Source organism: Nicotiana attenuata, chromosome 1, assembly GCF_001879085.1.
Source record: "Nicotiana attenuata strain UT chromosome 1, NIATTr2, whole genome shotgun sequence".
Taxonomy (NCBI): domain Eukaryota; kingdom Viridiplantae; phylum Streptophyta; class Magnoliopsida; order Solanales; family Solanaceae; genus Nicotiana; species Nicotiana attenuata.
In genome coordinates, this window is record NC_031989.1 from 96,783,691 (window position 1) to 96,803,949 (window position 20,259).

A 20,259-nucleotide genomic window follows, 5' to 3' on the forward strand; every position below is an offset into this window, starting at 1 on the left:
CCGGTCTGTGCTGCTGCTCGGCTGAAGAAGCGGCATGTGACCTCGCCATCCGCGAAAGAACAAGAGTATAGGGTTCAATTTAGCATTAAGAGAACAAAATCGCACAATAGGAAATAATAGTTGTGAAGTTTTTCTTAACTCTGTAGCCTCTGGGGATAAATACAGACGTCTCCATGCCGATCCCTCAGACTCTACTAAGCTTGTCCGTGAATTGTGAAACCTAAGTAACCTAGAGCTCTGATACCAACTTGTCATGATTTGGATTTCCCACCCTCGGGAGTCGTGATGGCACCTACTAGTGAAAGCTAGGCAAGCCAGTTATTCCAGTTATTTAACCATTTTCATTTTAAATCCCTTAACAATTCCAAAATAACATAATAAAAATAACGGAAATAATAATAACAAAGAACAGTGCGGAAGACGAAATATGATAATTTAGATTAATACAAACGGCGGAAGTCTAAGTACAACTCTACCCAGAATTGGTGTCACAATCTCACAGACTGTCTAAGAATACTACAAATAAGGTCTGAATAGAATTGCACGAATCTGTCTTGGAATAAGTAAAAATAGAAAGAAAATGATAGAAGGAGACGCCAAGGCCTGCGGACGCCTGCAGGACTACCTCGGGTCGCTTGACGGTTTGGAAGCAGCAACCTCACTATGGTCCAAAAGCTGCAGCACCAGGATCTGCACACAGTGCAGAGTGTAGTATCAGCACAACCGGCCCTATGTGCTGGTAAGTGCCTAGCCTAACCTCGGCGAAGTAGTGTCGAGGCTAGGACCAGACTACCAAATAAACCTGTGCAGTTAAATCATATGCAGCGGAAAATAAAGGCAGATATTTACAGTTAAAGATGGGAGGGGAAAAGCATGCTGCGGGGAGTATCAGATAATAACAGAATACCAGAGAGGAATGTAAAGAAACCAAAATTAAATTGCTAACAAGAATAAGAGAAACAAACACAACATTCACTTTCATCTCTTTCTTGTTGCAGGCGTGCAACCCAATCCCATTTAAAATATTACCATGGCAGCGTGCCACCCGATCCCATTTCATATATCTTGTTGCAAGCGTGCAACCCGATCCCATTTCATATATCTTGTTGCAGGCGTGCAACCCGATCCCTGTTCATATATCTTATTGCAGGCGTGCAACCCGATCCCATTTCAAATATTACTGTGGCGGCGCACCACTCGCTCCCATTTCATATATCTTGTTGCAGGCGTGCAACCCGATCCCATTTCAAATATTACTGTGGCGGCGTGCCACCGGCTCCCGTTTCATATATCTTGTTGAAGGCGTGCAACCCGATCCCATTTCAAATATTACCGTGGCGGCGTGCCACCCGATCCTATTTTATTTATCTTGTTGTAGGCGTGCAACCTGATCCCATTTCAAATATTACCGTGGCAGCGTGCCACCCGATCCCATTTCAAATCACAATCACAAAAGAATCCCGGCAAGGGAACAAGAGTTTAACAACAATCATATCCCGGCAAGGGAAACAATATCAAAAGCAATAACATCCCGGCAAGGGAGATAACATTTAAAGCAACAACATCCCGGCAAGGGAGACAATATCATAAACCCCTTCTCTTTTCCACATGTACGTCACAACTCAATTCACAACTTGAGCCAATGCTCTATAACGTTCAATTGCCAATTATACTTCCACAAATCATCTTACAACTTGAGCCAACGCTCTTCAAGGTTTAATTACCAATATTACTACCACAAGCCTCGTTCAACAATAGAAATCCTCACATAAGGCATGAACACTACAAAAGGGAGTCATATTAATCCCAGTATAAGACTCACGGGCATGCTTGACACCAACGTATAGATACTCGTCGTCATGCCTATACGTCGTACTCAACATCTAACACATAGCAAATAGGACACGACTCCTAATCCCTCAAGCTAAACTTAGACCAAACACTTACCTCGATGTCACGAACACAGTTCAAGCCTCAACTATCGCTTTACCTATTCATTCCACTACCAATTCGCTTGTATCTAGCCACAAGTTATTTAACTATATCAATAAATTCTAAATAAATCAATTCTAATGCATGAAAATAGATTTTCTAAAGTTTTTCCCAAAAAGTCAAAAATCGACCCCAGGCCCACATGGTCAAAACCTGAGGTTCGAACCAAAACCCGATTACCCATTCACTCATGAACTCAAATATATAATTTGTTTTGAAATCGGACCTCAAATGGAGGTCCAAATCCCCAAAATTTGAAAATCCTAAGTACTACACAAAACACCCAATTTCCCCCATGAAAACCCTTAATTTTGAGTTGAAATCATATAAAAAGATGGATTAGATTGAAAGAAATGAGTTGGAATTGACTTACAAATGATTTGGAAGAGTAGTTGTCTTTGAAAAATCGCCCAAAGGTGTTTAGGTTTTGAAAAGGTTGTAAAAATGGCTAAAAATACGTGTAAGTCTCAATTAACTGGTCTTTGATGTCGCAATTGCGATCAGGGTTCGCAATTGTGAACCCTTCAGAAGTCTGCTTTCTTCGCATTTGAGAAGATATTGTCGCATTTGCGACCACTTAAAATTCCTGAGGGCTTCGCATTTGCGAGGCATATGTCGCATTTGCGACTCTGGCCCTCCGCATTAGCGATCAAATGTCGCATTTGCGATCAAGGCCTGCCCAGGCCATCTTCACATTTGTGATCTCGCATTTGCGAGCCAGGCTTCGCAATTGCGAAGCCTGCAGACCTGCAACACACCAGCAATTTCCTATGTCCAAATTTCACTCAATGACCTATCCAAAACTCACCCGAGCCCTCGGGGCTCCAAACCAAACATGCACGCAAGTCCAAAAACATCATACGGACTTACTCTGCGATCAAATCATCAAAATAACATCAATAACTATGAATTTAGCATCAAAATCAAAGGAAAATCTCATGAACTCTTAAGTTCAAATTTTAACAACCGAAGGTCCGATTCACGTCATTTCAAGTCCGTTTCTTACCAAATTTTACAGGCTCAACTTAAATACCATATAAGACCTGTACCGGGCTCCGGAACCAAAATACAAGCCCGATACCATCAAATTCAATTAAATTCAAATTTCCAAAAATTCTAGAAATTTCAATTAAACAATTTTCTTCAAAAATCATTTCTCGGGCTTGGGACCTCGGATTTCGATTTTGGGCATACGTCCAAGTCCCATATTTTCCTACGGACCCTCCGGGACCGTCAAATAACGGGTCCGGATCCGACTACCCAAAATGTTGACCGAAGTCAACCTAAATTCATTTTAAAAGTAAAATTCATCATTTTTCATTGATTTTTACATAATGGTTCCGGATACACGCCCGGACTGCGCACGCAAATCGAGGTGAGACAAAAAAGGAGGTTTTTAGACCTCGAAACACAGAATTTATTTCCAAAACAAGTGATGACCTTTTGGGTCATCACAAGTGTAGAGTGAAATTTTGAGGTGGTTTGGTGGTGGGCCGCCGCCGTGGGGCGATTTCTGGCGGCGGCAGAAGATTAGGGTAAGGAGAGGAGTAATAGATGGGAGAGATGGGGGAAATGAAATGAGGCTTATGGTTTGGGGGGAGGGGGGGGTCTAGACCGGATTTTGGTGAAGATTGGGCCGGGCAGGGTGGGTTTAAAGGGAAATTGGGCCATTAAAAATGGTTTTGCCCCAATTTGGAAACAAACAAAGCTTTCTTTCATTTTTTTTCTTTATTTTAAAAATCCTAATAAAAATAATTATAAACCTAAATTAAATTCTAAAACAATCTAATTTGTAAAATTACCCTATTTACTATTTCTAATATTAAGATAATTAATTAACTTAAAACTAAAGAAAAGAAAATACTAATTTTTAAAAATTAAAAGTTAAATATGTAAAATAACCATTTTTTTTGTGATTTTTGTTTAGTAATGCAATTAAATTATGCAATTAAATTCTAAATGCAATTAAGACCTAAAATGCTATGTAATGAAGATTTGGATAATTTTTGGTATTTTTCTATGATTTAAAAAAGTTAAAAATGCATGAACAGTGCAACTAAATGCAAACAATTAATTAATAAAAATTCCTACAAATTCTACGAAAATTAAAACAATTAAGAAAAAATTTATTTGTGAATTTTGTAGGAGTATTTTAGTTGGGCAAAAACCACGTGCTTACAGCTGCCCCTCTTTGCTCGAAAACACGAAATGTTTCGGGCAAAGATAAAGTGAGCAATTACGAGCAATTTTGCCCGTTTGGATACTCCATGGGAAGCACTTTGAGAAAGTTTGACCGAGCCTTGCTTCGGAGGTTGCCTACGTATCATTGGCTATAAAGAAATCATGTCAGTATAGTTCTGGAAGTTTTGGTAGCTGAGACTACCGAAAAGCTATGATTTCACTGCTATTGCTACTGTTACTACTTGCTGAGCTCCTTATTACACCAAAGTCAAAAATGAAAAAGACTAACTAAGTTTGCCAGCTACGAGTTACAAGATTCCTATCTATTGGTCTTCTGAAGCTTGATCTTGAGTCTTGGCTGGTTCTTCATGTAGACTCTAATCTGAATCCTGATGCTTGTTAGCTGCAAGTGCTGGTTCTTCTTCTTTAGCTTTTCGGATCAAGGTGGGACATGCAAAGCTTGTGACTTCAATCACGTCTTGAGCAGTCCACATCTTTTCTCCGCTTCTACAGTTTAAGTTCACTTCTTTTTCTTTTTCTTCTTTTTTCCTTTCTTTTTTTTATTCTGGATTAAGACTTCTGCTTTTGGTCATCTCGAACCCTGTGCCTCGAGGTATAACCTGCTCAGGCACCAAAATAAACAAACAAACAAAATTTTCTTTCACAGTTTTCACTAGGAAAATCTTGTGAGTGATTGGTAACAAAACTCTATACTACTTCATTGTTGAAAGAAATAAAAATTCGGGATTGGTGTACCCTGAGAAAATAGAGACCAGGGAGTGGAGACCCTATATCTAAAATGAAAGCAATTAGGGAGTGGAGACTCTATGTTGGAAAAACGACTAGGGAGTGAAGACCCTAAGTCTAAAATAACTTCAACTAGGGAGTGGAGACCCTATGTTGAAAAAGCGACTAGGGAGTGGAGACCCTATGTCTAAAACAAAATCAACTAGGGAGTGGAGACCCTATGTTGGAAAAATGACTTGGGAGTGGAGACCCTATGTCTAAAAATCATCAACTAGGGATTGGAGACCCTATGATGGAAAGGCGACTAGGGAGTGGAGACCCTATGTTTAAAAAATCATCAACTAGGGAGTGGAGACCCTATGTTGGAAGGCGACTAGGGAGTTGAGACCCTATGTCTAAAAATCATCAACTAGGGAGTGGAGACCCTATGTTGGAAATGCGACTAGGGAGTGTAGACCCTATGTTTAAAAAATCATCAGCTTGGGAGTGGAAATCCTATATTGGAAAGGCGACTAGGGAGTTGAGACCCTATGTCTAAAAATCATCAACTAGGGATTGGAGACCCTATATAGGAAAACATATTTGGAAATAAAGAAATCTGGTATGAATATTTTTTTTTAATGAGCCTTGTGCTACGCGATGTTGGCCTCCTTTTAGAGGCTTCTAGATATCAATGAAATAAAACTTTTAACTAGAGATGTTTCATTATGTATGGCATTTCATTAGTTAATGTATTCCCAAACTTTAGCAACGTGTCACCTTAATTAGCTTTCAACTTTTGACCAAAATGGATGGGTACATGTCACAAGACTAAGAAAATTAAGCATTGAAGCTAACAAAGTTTTCAATATGTTTACTGCCACCACAAAGTTCCCTTGTTTAATTTCTCAATTAGTACAAGACTGCTTCCTTTCCAATTAAATGATTTTCGATATGAGTAGTTAGTAATCACCTCGTTTAGTCACTTAATCTTGACTTTTGCTTTCTAGATTGATGATTGACCCTACATATTTATGTAAATCCAATTTATAAGCGATTGATTAAAATGACTAGTTATTTACAATATTGTCAGTTTTTACTAAATGAACCTTACAGATTTAATTTGTCCCATGGCCTCATGTCGCTTCGCCTAACAGCTTTGTCAAAGGCCTTACGATATTAGTTAAATCAAGTAATACGTATTGAAGTTTGTGACCGTCTTATTTAAAAGATTAATTATTAAAAAAAAATACATTTATTTTATTAATTATGTCTTTAGCATGTTGTTCAGAACAAACGAAACAAACAATTTTCGTTATTACTTCGAGTAATTGCTAAATGAGAAGATTCATGGGCATCGGTTCGTGAAAGAATTCTATTAGCATGAGGCAGCAGAGCTAGGATTTCAGCCTTATAGGTTTTGAATTTTCGAACGATAATTTCAAAGTGTTACTAACTGGATTTTGTAGTGTTTTGAACAAAATTATTGTGTTCGACCAAACCCGTACCTCGATTTCTGTCTCCGTCCCTTATTAGCATGTAGTAAATTTCTCTTTTAGTGTAGACATGAAGTTTGGAGCGGAAGTATGACGATGCATATACAAATGTATAATCACCTAAATGTTTGTTTATGCTTTAAATTGCAAATTGCAACAACTTTATATTTACCACCATCTCTCTCTTATAATAAAAAGATAGTAAATGTATAGAAATGCTGACAGTTGTTTTGTGGTCCTTGGTCAAAACGAAAGCAGAAAAGAACATTATATTGCAACTGTTTGTAAAATTGTTTGTATTAACATTCAACGTGGTGGGGAACCCATTATTTTGGAGCTTCAATTGCGCCATGCATTCACTGTACATTTACGCAACTGATAGATCCTCTGGCTATTAATTTCTTATTCTTTTTATTTCTCCTGTAGGAACTTAAAGAGTTTACGCTTTGACCTGATTAATTTCTTTGTGAGTTTAAGTTGTAAACATTGTCGTTGTAATGAATTTTGTATACTATCAAGTTACTCAAAAAAATATTAGTTTACATGTAAACTTCCTTATGATATGAGATTTCTAATCTTGAAAACAAGCGATCTTATCTCGTACAACAGGTAAAATGATATGATAGTTTTAATAATTCTTATACTTGTAGGCCGAATTAAAATAGGCTGAATCAATAAATGGGTTAAGTCATAGCCTATCAATATTTGCTTATTCAAAGAAAGGCGGGTCACTTTATCTGCTTACACAAGAGTCAATAGGTCACAACTCAAGTTGTTCAACTCATAATCACTTTTAATTTATTTGTTTGTTCTTTTATAATTATTTAATAATCAAATTAGATCAAGAAGTTTATTTTTTTAGTATGATCATATCGAATAAATCAAACGAATAAACTTATTTTTCTTTGTGTAAAGTTCTTGAGTTAATTAGGGCAACATATGTGTTTACCTCGAAAATACGAGTAACAATTAAATTTGATTTATAGTTTTAAAGATATGTGATTTAGTTCAATACTAATTAATAACCAAGAAAACTAGAGTATAAATGAAGGAAATACATTAAACCAAACCAGTATGTAAACCAGTCTCTACCTCGAGTTAAAGTGGCCTCGAGGTAGGTCAGGAACAGTAAAGCAAGAACAATTAAGTAAAGAGACGATTCTGATATCAGCCAAAAAGTAAGAGAGTATATTCTTTGCCAATAATTGATGATGGTTTAAATGATTGGGGTCCCCTTTATATAATGGGGGAACCCTAAATAAGGTACATTTCTATTTACAGTAAAGAATCCTATTGGGACAGCTGTCTAACAGCCTAGTACGGATTCGTACAAATCTATTCTGGAATTTGCACCATGATCTTGGGGGCGTGGCAGGAATCTTGTTCATTCTGTTACAAGCTTATAACGGCACCATTTCGGGGTTGATCACACTGGTCCCCGACGTTCCTCGAGCACTTAAATCTTTGATCCTCGTGTTCTGTCTTTGGACTCAAACTCGATCCATAGTGAGTCTATTCCTCGACGCGAGTCTTCTGTTCCTCGTGGTGGGCCTTCGATCCCGCAAAATCGGGGGCACATGATTTTACCGTATACAGATAGTCCTCGCGTTTCTTAGAGTAAAATGATAAGAAACGATTTGAACCTCGACTTCCTGGAGTCCCTAATAATGACGTCATTCTCGTGACGTAGGCGCTCAATGTTACCGAAACGTCCCGTCAGTTCGCTTCCCCAAAACATTAAATGCATCTCCACTGATGGTCGGCCACTAGCTTCGTTGAACCGTCGTCGCTTACCTATAAATATGGGGCTCCTTTTTTGTATTAAAAACTTTACTTCTTCCTTGCGCTTTCTCTGATCCCTTCTTCCCTTTATCTTTTTCTTTCATCACCTGCTTCCACCGTTTTTTTAGTATCGAAAAATGCCATGCTACGCCACCTTCCGCATCTCTTAACTTAAAATCATGGCAAAAACCTCTAAAATGGTTCCTCAAAAAGAAAAAGGCTTCTTCCTCTTCCTCCCGTCCGGCTGGTGAAAAAGCGCCGGCCCTTCACGAGATCGTTCCTATCGTCTGCGTCATAAAGAAAGATTTCGACGTAGAAAACCCCCCTGCATTTCCTGGTCGATGTGAGCATGCATCAAGGTATATCTGTTCGATAACGGAGAAACACCTCGAGGCTATGAGAAAGGATTGTGGCTGGGGGGATGAGGTCGTGGTACAGATCCCGACCCCGGAGGAGAATGTCACTATCCACGTGGAAGGGTTCCTAAGTGTTTACACTTACCCCTTTACACTGGGTCCTCTTGATCCGGTCGTGATTGGCTTCTTCAAAAGATATCAAGTCACCTTCGGCCAGATTCACCCCTCCTTTTGGCGCATAGTAATCAGGCTCCGTTATTTCTCTTGCACAGAAAGGGGACTGGAGTTTACCCTCAATCACTTCATCCGATTATATCGGCCTCAACTTTTCCGAGGACTGATCAAGCTCCAACGCCGATCGAGCAAAGCCTAATTTTCTAGCGATGATGAGGCCAAAGACTGAGGCTGGATGAGCCGGTTCATCCGAGTGAGGACCTCAGACATCATCCTCGATGACAAAATGTCGTTCCCGGAGAGATGGAATCCCGAGCGTAAGTGAAGTCTTTCCCTCAGTGCCTTCTTACATTCTGTTTCTACATTGTGTAATGCTTTTATCCTTTTTGCAACCAAAGCGTGGATGCCCACGCGGTCCCTGACCTCGAGAATTGGGTCCGAAAGTTAGCCGCGACCTCCTCGTATGACGAGCGCAAATGGCTTGACTTATCAATGGGCAAATGGGAAGCCAAAAATCATGGTGAGTCTATCTTTGCAAGCCTTTTGACACTTTCCTCTTTTACCGAAGCCATTGGTTTCTTCATACTCGATTCTTAATTAATGCAGGCCTCGGAGATTTTTCCGAGATGAGGCCGGCCCCTCCTGGAGAAGAGCCCAAGTCCCCGATTCCCAAATCGGGGAAAGATAACAAGAGGAAAAGGGCTTCGAAGCCTGAAGATCCCCAAGACAAGAAAGCCCCTGCTTGAAGGCTAAGGAAGAAACTCATTCACGTGGACGTAGACGGTCCACCAGTTTTTGGATGATGAGGAAGATGAGGGCGAAGAATCGAAGTTATTGGCCCGGACTAGGAAACCAGTTGAGACCGCCAAGCCCTCCGAGCTAGAGACCTTGCCTCGTGGTGAGGAAACTCTGAGAAAAGACTCGGGCAAAGCCCGCGAATCTCCTGAGGTCGAGGTTATTCCTCCGCCTTCAACAAGTACACCGGAGGGGGCAAGTGCTGAAATATCGACGCCAATCAGAGCGCCCCGAGTGAGGAGCTCGGGGCCTTGACCATAGGTCACTCCCCTTCTATACCATCTTATTCCGAGGAGGCAATAAAGGATTCTCGAGCTTTGCGAACGCCTGATCCAAGCAAGGCCCTCGAAGAGGATTCCTTTCAGGATTTCTTTACAGGGGTCGAGGATTCTGCCGACCTCAATGGCGAATCTACCCTCTTTGAAGAGGCTCATCGTCTCTTCTCTCGGGTGAGCACTTACTTTCATTGTTGTAGAATTTTTGGTTTTATTCTCTTGTCCTGACTGATACCTTTTTGTTTTTTGTGTAGACCATTACCAAGTTTAGGGCCGAGATTAGCCAATGTGTGGCCGAGCTCAAGAAGTCTTCGGATGAAGAGAAGGCCCTGAGGCTCCTCTGTAGCCAAAAGGAGGAGGAGGAGCTCAAGGAGCTCCGGGAAGATTTGGCCAAATCTCATAAAAATGAGGCCGAGCTAGACAAGAAGGTAACTGTGATTTTGAAAGAGTATGGTCTACCTGACCTTACTGTGGAGGCTAACACTTCAATGACTTAGCTGCAGCAAAAATTGGAGATGATTGGGCAGCTTCAGGACGAGGTCGATCGGGTTAGAGCTGACTGCAACTGATGAAAGGATAACATGGATTGGTTTACTGTTGATAAAGAGGCTGCTCTAGATCTGCTGAGACCCAGATCCGAAGTGCTAAAATGAACATCTAGCCCAGGCCAAGAAGATCGAGGAGCTTGAAGCAAAACTCACTGATGTCGGGGCTGAGGTTGCTGAGGCCAAGGCTGAAGCTGAGAAGACAAAGGCCACGACTGATAAAACCATCACCGTATACTTAAGGGATGCCGAGGTTGTCCAAGCGGAGCTGAGGGAGGCCTCCAAGCGGGAGAAACGGGTCAGTGATTTGGCCAAGTGTCAATCCCAGAGGGAGACACTTGAAGAGATCCACGATCGAGGTTTCGACCTCTCCAATGAGATAGCCCAAGCAAAAGCTCTTGAGGCCGATTCCAAGTTCCTCGTTTCTTCTGATGATGAAGATTTTGTTAGTGGCTCTGAGGGAGAGGGAGATGAGGATGGAGTCCCCGAGGAGGAGATTCCATCCCGAGGAGGAGGTTCCCGAGGATGTGGCTCCCAAAGTAGATTAGGCTTTTAGGGTTTCATTTTTGTTCTTTGTTTTTGTGTAAGGCCCCTCGTGGGTATTGTAAATACCATTTATAAGTATAAAGAATTCCCTTTTCTTCATCTTCGATTTGTATTGAATTCTGCTTTGTCTTCATTTTGTGAAATATTTTGATGTTATGACTTTAATGATTAAATGAGCATTGGCTCGGACTCAGAATAGAACAAACCCTTAGGTTTTTAGTGGTCAATGGGCGATCTCTGGACTTATAATAGATACCTATTAGGCTCTTTTGTTAATCCTCGAGCTATGCTTAAGTTGATTTGATGTGAAGTCGGGATGACAGGACTCTTGAGTCCGAGTTGAATGAGAGCAAGGTCTCGAGCTCTACATGCTTCGGCCCTTAGGCTCTTTTAAATTGTCCCTTAGGCTCTTTTAGGTCGGCCCTTAGGATTTTTAAGTTGGGCCAATTCGGCCTCTAAAACGGCTATAATTTTTCCCTCTTTTCGGCTAAAATACTTAGTGAAAATTTCTATATATCTTAGCATGTGTTTTTTGTACCCGTTGGGTTTCTCGAAGGTTCTATCAATCGGAACTTCGTTTGTAATTGAATACCCCTTGAGGTTTTTCGAAGGCTGAAGTTTTCGAAGCCTTTAAATTATTCGAGGGCTGATTTTATCGAAGCCCATTTTTATTTGCTTTTGCCGAGGGTAGCCTAATTTAACCGGTTATTCAAAGTATTTTAAGGCCTTTAACTTATGGCGGAGTCAGACGTCACTGAGATGTATTATTTTGTCCGTAGCCTTTTTTATATGACCGCAGTTTTTAATGTGGCCGTAGCCTTTAATATGGCCATAGCCTTCGGGTATGTCTCTTGGACTTGTTTCGCGGTACCCTTCCGAACTTGTTCGAAAGGTTAGTCCCCGAGTATGATGGCCTTAGCCTTTATGTCGAGGGAATGCCTCTTTGAGGTCTTATGAATTCGAGTTTGGATGATTCCAATGCGTTGACTGTCGATGACAGTCCCCGAGTATTCGAGGTATATTCGTGCTTTGGCCCTTGAGCCGTTTCTCATAAAATCACATGTATGATGTTCGTATAGTAGCGAATTTCTTTGAGACACAAAGTGTTTTGATATAGAAAGGATGCTTCTTTGAATAATTGGTACATGCGTACATGTTTTGCCGTCGGGGCTCGATTATTCTATATGGACACGGTTCATCTGACCGTTTGGCCCATTACAAAGTTTTCCTATCGAGGCCCCCTTTGGCGTGAAGTATTTTCCTCGAAAATAAAATCTTTGAGGGTGATGCCCCCCATTATTCGAGGTTGATTGAAAAGATGCCTTGGATATTGTTGAATTCTCCTCAGGTTGCACATAGTTGTTGCCTCATTAAAAACCTCGCCGGTAAAACCCATTTGGGACAAAATCTGATCTATGGGAAAAAGAGTGCAACGCGTGCTTTAAAACCTAAGTTCTTCGTGTAAAAAGGTGCCCTCGATGTCTTCGATCGAACACATGCAATGAGTTAGTTTTAAATTCAAATGGACAAAAGGAGAAAGTCATACCTTAGCAGTAATATCGTTTGAGTAGTGATACATTCCAATTGTTCGGCAGTTGTTCGCCTCCCATCGTGCCAAGTTTGTAAGATCCTTTACCGACAACTCCGATGACTCGGTACGGTCCTTCTCAATTCGGGCCCAGTTTCCCTTCATTCGGGTCTCGAGTATTGAGGGTGACCTTTCGTAGAACTAAGTCCCCGATTTTGAAGTGTCGAAGGTTAGTCCTTATATTATAATATCTTTCTATCCTTTGTTGACATTCGAACAAGTGCAGCTTCTCGTTTTTCATCTAATAGCTCGAGGCTAGTATTCATAGCCTCGTGATTTGACTCCTCTGATGCATGTCAAAACCTGGTGCTGGGCTCTCCGACCTCGACTGGGATTAAGGCCTCAGAGCCATATAGTATAGAGAACGGAGTAGCCCCCGTGCTGTACTTTGATGTCGTTCGATATGCCCAAAGACCTCGGGTAGAACTTCTCTCCATTTTCCTTTTGCATCGTCCAACCTTTTCTTTAGGTTTTGAATGATAGTTTTGTTTGTTGACTCGGCCTGTCCGTTCCTGGTTAGGTGGTACGGTGTTGATAAGATCCTATTTATTTTGTGTGCTTCGAGGAACTCTGTTACCTTGTTGCCGATGAATTGCTTTCCATTGTCACATAAAATCTCAGCAGGTATCCCGAACCGACATATGATGTGGTCCCAGATGAAGTCAATAACTTCCTTTTCTCTGACCTTCTCAAAGGCCTATGCTTCCACCCATTTAGAAAATTAATCATTCATAAATGAAATGAATTTAGCTTTACCTGGGGCCGAAGGTAGAGGGCCGACTATGTCCATTCCCCATTTTATGAAAGGCCACGGGGACAGGACTGAGTGTAGTTGCTCTCCGGGCTGATGAATCGTTGGTGCGAACCTTTGACATTTATCACACTTTTTAACAAACTCCTTAGTGTCTTTTTCCATGCTATCCCAGTAATACCCTGCTCTAATAAATTTGCGAACCAAAGACTCGGCGCCAGAGTGATTCCCATAAGTGCCTTCGTGGATTTCTCATAGAACATAATCGGTGTCCCCCGGCCCTAAACATACCACCAATGGTCCATCGAAAGTCCTCCTGTACAATGTTCCATCTTCATCCAATGTGAACCTAGCAGCCCTGGTTCATAGAGCCTTTGACTCTTTATGATCCGACGGGAGCTTTTCATTTTTCAAATAGTCGATATACTTATTCCTCCAATCCCAAGTCAAACTCGTAGAATTTATCTCGGAACAATATCATATTCTTATACTGATGACCCTATGTTAGCAAGTGCATCGACCTCACTATTTTGTTCTCGAGGCACATGATCTAGGGTCCACTCCTTGAAGCGATGCAAGGTTACCTGTAGCTTATCCAAGTATCTTTGCATCCTATCCTCTCGAACTTCGAAAATTTTGTTTACTTGGTTTACTACTAACAGATAATCGCACTTGGCTTCAATGACTTCTGCCCCCAAGCTTTTAGCTAGCTCGAGCCCTGCAACCATGGCCTCATACTCGGCCTCGTTATTAGTCAACCTAGAAGTTTTGATAGATTGTCTAATAATACTACCTGTTAGGGGCTTCAAAATGATGCCAAGCCCGGACACTTTCACATTCGAGGCTCCGTCCTGAAAAGGGTCCATACCCCTGATGATGTGCCCGATTTTAGCAGAAGATCTTTCTCCACTTCGGGTACGAGGGTCGGCGTAAAATTAGCCACGAAGTCAGCTAAGATTTGAGACTTGATGGCCGTTCGGGGTTGATATTCGATATCTTACCCGCCAAGTTTGACGGCCCATTTGGCCCGGCCGATAGTTCAGGCTTATGCAAAACATTTCGAAGGGGATAAGAGGTCAACTGAAAATATGGCTTTAACTTTCTAGATGCGCTTATTAATGCAAGTGCCAATTTTTCTAAGTGTGGATATCTATTTTCAGCATCACCTAGAGTTCGACTTACATAATAAACTGGGAATTGCATACCTTGCTCTTCTCGAACCAATACCTCACTTACCGCTATCTCGCACACTGCCAAATATAAGTAAAGCTTTTTGTCTACCTTCGGAGTGTGAAGCAAAGGTGGGCTCGATAAATATCGCTTTAAATCCTCCAATGCTTGTTGGCATTCCGGGGTCCATGCAAAATCCTTATTTTTTTTTAGGAAGGAAAAGAATCTATGGCTTCGATCCGATGACCTTGAAATAAATCGAACCAAGGCGGCTATTCATCCTGTTAACCTTTGTACGGCTTTCACACTATCTATGATAGTGAAATCCTCGATGGCCTTGATCTTGCTGGGGTTGATTTCGATCCCTCGATTTGATACCATGAATCCGAGGAACTTGCCCGAACCGACCCCGAAGGCACATTTCTCTGGGTTAAGTTTCATGTTGTACCTCCTCAAGATTTTGAATGTTTCATGCAAGTGAGTTAAATGGTCCTCTGTGCGTAGGGACTTAACCAACATATTGTCAATGTAAACTTCCATTAATTTACCTATCTGTTCCTCGAACATTCTGTTAACTAAGCGTTGTTATGTTCCTCCAGCATTTTTTAGCCCGAAGGGCATTACATTGTAACAGTATGTTCCAAACTTAGTGATAAATGAGGTCTTTTCCTGGTCCTCCGGGTTCATCTGAATTTGATTGTACCCGGAGTAGGCGTCGGAAAAGGTTAGAATCTCGTGGCCAGCTGTGGCATCGATCATGCGATCGATTTTAGGAAATGGAAAAGAGTCCTTAGGGCATGCTTTGTTTAAATCCTTATAATCTATGCACATTCTAAGTTTGTTTTCCTTTTTAGGAACTACAACTACGTTGGCTAACCATTCGGGGTATTTTACCTGCCGAATGGACCCTATTTTAAGAAGTTTGGTTACCTCATCCTTTATGAATACTTGATTCACCTCGAGCTGGGACCTCCTTTTTTGCTTTATCGGTTTGAACCTGGGATCGAGGCTTAGCCGGTGTGTTGTTATTTTCTGTGGGATCCATGCCATGTCTAAATGGGACCAAGCAAAACAATCCATATTATCAATAAGAAATTGAATGATTCTTTTCCTGAGTTCGAGGGTTAACCCCGTACCCATGTATACCTTTCTCTCGAGAATGTATTTGATCAGTATGACCTATTCCACTTCCTCGATCGTCGACTTGGTTGCATCGGACTCTTCGAGAACAACGAAAGTTCGAGGAGTAAGGAGATCCTCTTCTTCGTCTTCGGTTACTTGTTGCTCCGATTCGGTCGAGGCTGGAGGAGGTGATTGCTATTTAGTCGTCTGCTTATTTTTAGTGCTTGACTTTTCCGAGGTCGAAGGCGCTGGTAGAGGTATCACTTCTTCAACTACAAACATCTACTTTGCAGCGTGCTATTCTCCATAAACCGTTTTCACACCCTCAACTGTTGGGAATTTCATCATCTGATGAAGGGTTGAAGGTACCGCCCTCATGTTGTGTATCCATGGTCTCCCGAGAAGTGCATTATCTCATGTCGCCTTCGATGACATGGAATTTTGTATCTTGGATTTGTCCCGGCCACGTTCACTGGTAGGATTATCTCCCCCTTCGTTTTTCGCTTGCCATGTTGAAGCTATTTAGGACTCAGGATGCAGGTACAATTTGCTCCTGAAGGCCGAGCTGCTCTACGACCCTCGATCTGATTATGTTTGCTGAGCTACCTGGATCCAGTAGAATACGTTTAACTTGAATTTTATTTAACAAAATAAAATTACCAGGGCGCCATTGTGCGGCTGAGATATGCCTTCCACTTCCTCGTCATTGAATGATAGGACGCCCTCGGGCACATAGCTCCGAGTCTATTTTTCTCTGGTGATTGACACCTTGGTGCGTTAGAATATAGGCCCTTGTGGAACATCGACACCGCCAACGATCAAATGAATTACGTGTTGCGGTTGCTCCTGCTCATTTTTTCTACTTGCATCTCTTTCCCTGAAGTGGTTCTTAGCTCGATCAGTGAGAAATTCTCGAAGATGACCCTCGTTGAACAACCGAGCTACCTCCTCCCTCAACTACCTGCAATCTTTGGTTCTATGGCCATGTGTGCCATGATACTTACACATCAAGTTAGGATTCCTTTGATAAGGATCGATTTGTATAGGCCTGGGCCACTTGGTGTCTTTGATTCTTCCAATAGCTGACACGATCCCCGATGCATCTACACTGAAATTATACTCCGACAATTGAGGTGCTTCCGCGGGGTCGATATGTTTATCAAAACCATTCTTGCTCATGATTCCCCGAGAGTTTGACCTCGATCATTTCTCCGATCGTTCCGAGGAGCGTTGCGCCCCAAACCGTTGTTTCTCCGATTGACATATGGCTGATATTATTCCTTATTTGATCTTGATTCCCTTTCTGTATCCCTCGGGGGCTTAGCTGCCAATCTATTAGGATGAATTGAACCCGAGGGGGCTCCCAACTGGTCTTCCTCGACCCTAATCTTCGATTGGTAACGATTATGTACGTCTGACCACGTCACAGCTGGGTACTCGATCAGATTCTGCTTTAATTATCGTGATGTGATCGAACTCCGCTCGTTCAAACCCTGCATAAAGACTGTACTGCCCAATCATCCGAGACCGATGGTAATTCCATTCGCTCCATTTGAAACCGAGAACTACCTTAACATCTCATCATTCCTCTGCCTTATCTTAAATACGTTCGATTTCCTTGTCGCCACCTTTATGGCCCCAACATGTGCTTTCACGAAGGTGTCTGCTAACATAGCAAACGAATCGATAGTGTTCGGGGGAAAGTTGTGATACCAAATCATGGCTCCTTTCGACAAAGTTTCCCCAAATTTTTTCAACAATACTGATTCGATCTCATCAACATTCAAGTCGTTTCCTTTAATCCCGCAAGTGTATGAGGTATTATGTTCATTAGGGTCGATCATGTTGTATTTAGGTATATCGGGCATGCGAAACTTTTTAGGAATGGGCTTCGGAGCCACATTCGGAGGGTGGGTTTTGTATGAACTTTTTGGCATCCAAACCTTTCAAGACCGGGGGTGCCCGTATTTGATCAACACGGGAGTTATAAGTCTCTTCTTTCTTGTCATTATCCTCAATCTTCTTCTCCCCAAACTCGATTCTCTTGGTGAGTTCCTTCAGCATCCTCATAATTGTGGGGTCAGTCCCCGAGCCAATACCGTTTGATCTTTCTGGTATCGACTCAGTATGCCGAGTGTTTTCTGGTTCGACTATACTTGGAGTTTTGTGCTGACTTTGAAGCTGAGCGATATCGACCTGTTGAGCTTGTAGCATTTCGAATATTACTTGGAGGCTGACTCCCCCATCTCCTATACCATGTGTTCCTTGGCCACCAGATCGGGCTTCCCTGTGTACACTTCCTCCGATGTCTGCGCCTAAATCCGTATCCAAAGCAATGTGCGAACTAACATCGACTGGTTCCCCATTTGGCGCTTCCCCAGGGTTAATCGATGGCTTACCGGCCCCTACATTGTTGTTTTCTCCATGAAATCCAAGACCCTGATCGCCGTGTACGGGTGTGTTTTGCGAGTTCGTCATGTTTTATCCTTAGTACAAAAATTCTTGACAAGAAAAAGTGTGAAAATAACGTATGTTATCAAAACCAGTACTGAAATAATCACTTTTATCTTTAGTCCCACGGTAGGCGCCAAACTGTTTACCTCGAAAATACGAGTAACAATTAAATTTATTTACGGTTTAAAGATATGTGATTTAGTTCAATACTAATTAATAACCAAGAAAACTAGAGTATAAATGTAGGAAATAAAGAAAACCAAACCAGTATCTCGACCTCGAGTTAAAGTGGCCTCGAGGTAGGTCAAGAACAGTAAAGCAAGAACAATTAAGTAAAGAGACGATTCTGACGAAATATGAGCCAAAAAGTAAGAGAGTATATTCTTTGCCAATGATTGATGATGGTTACAAATGATTGGGGTCCCCTTTATATAATGGGGGAACCCTAAATAAGGTACATTTCTATTTATAGTAAAGAATCCGATTGGGATAGCTGTCTAACTGCCTAGTACGGATTCGTACAAATCTATTCTGGAATTTACGCCATGATCTTGGGAACGTGGTAGGAATCTTGCTCATTCTGTTACAAACTTATAACGGCACCATTTCGGGGTTGATCACACTATTCCTCGAGCACATAAATCTTCGATCCTCATGTTTTGCCTTCGGACTTGAACTCGGTCCATAGCGAGTCTATTCCTTGACGCGAGTCTTCTGTTCCTCGTAGTGGGCCTTCGGGCCTGCAAAATCGGGGGCACATGATTTTACCGTATGCAATATGCATTCCAGTTATGTTCGAAATTCGAAGTAAGTGCAGATTTCTTAAAAATTCAAAAAAGTTATGAAAGGTAAATATATGCGAGTTGGGCTCTTTTCAAACCAAAAATAGCACGGGCTAGCCAGTTTTCGGACTGGTCATTCAAAAATAGCCAGAGTTTGCAAAGTTATTGAAAAATAGCCACTATTTTGCTGCAGCAGGGACTGGTCCAGCATAATATACTGGAGATCAGTGCACATGTGTATGAACTTCCAGCATAATATACTGGAGATTGGAGAGCATATGTATGACTTGCGGCCAAACACACACGCAAGTATGTGCGGTCGTCAAGTAATAAAGTGACTAAAAGTCGGATGTCGAACCCACGAGGACTTGTGATTAACTATTAACTAAATTAGACTATCCTAACTATCTAAACAAGAATTAAAACTAGAAGTATTTGATTCTAAACTATTTAAAACAATAAAAACAAATAATGAACTTTGAATAGAGGAAGAGCAGATTTTTATGTTATCATTATTATGAAAACAATATAGGGTTATGGGCTATCTAACATTTCTATTGTATTTTTCAATTGAATTGACTAACTAATTCATCTAGTTCATTGGTTGACAGGGTTTATATTGCTCATAAGAATCTGTCGAGTTCTTACTCGCCTATTCAAGCTAACCTAATGCTTATATGTCTATGGAGTTAGAACCAACAAGAACACATTTAGAATTCCTGTACATCAACCAAGCAAGGCAATTAGGTATATGTCTATCCTAACCGCGAATCCAATCCCCGATGCCCAGGTTCAAGAACTTGCTCTACTCAATCATATATGCAATCTAGAATTCCCACTTTCGAGTTCAATTCTAGATTCGTAGATAGTATTCAATTGGTGATCAAGCAATTAAATAATTAAGCGCATATTCAATAAATAAACCAATATGATAAATCAAGAAAGTAAAATCAATATACGAATAACAATAGTCATGAAAGAACCACAACCCTAGAATGTGAAGTTTAGCTCCACATAGACATGGTAGTCAAACAACAAATCATACAACGAAACATAAAAATTATAAAGTTTGGTGGAAGAAAAGATGTAACCCGGCCTCCACAACGGTTATGTGCTCTCCCTTCGTCAAAAGTTATACTGAAAAATGTTCTCCTCCCTCAAAATAGGCTTAGAACCCCTTTTATATAAGTTGAGGTCGTGTAGGGCCGATAACCTTGTTCCAGACGAAATAGAAAAAATCACGCAACGCAGGGTCCTAGCTAGCGGTCGAGCTGGCCTTAGCGCTAAAAGCAGTACGTTTTTCTGGTTTCACGTTTCAAAGTCCTTCTCCACTTTTAATTGTATTTCCCCTTTTCATTGTCCTACACTTGGGGGACAAAACCCAAAGGGTGTCCCCACTTTGTTCCCCTCTTTTTAATTAATTTATTTTTTTTTTTCGCGTTTTATTCAACTTTTCTCCGCATCTCTTTATTTTCACACTGCTTTATATCTACACGGTTAAAATATAACATCAAGCATAAAGTA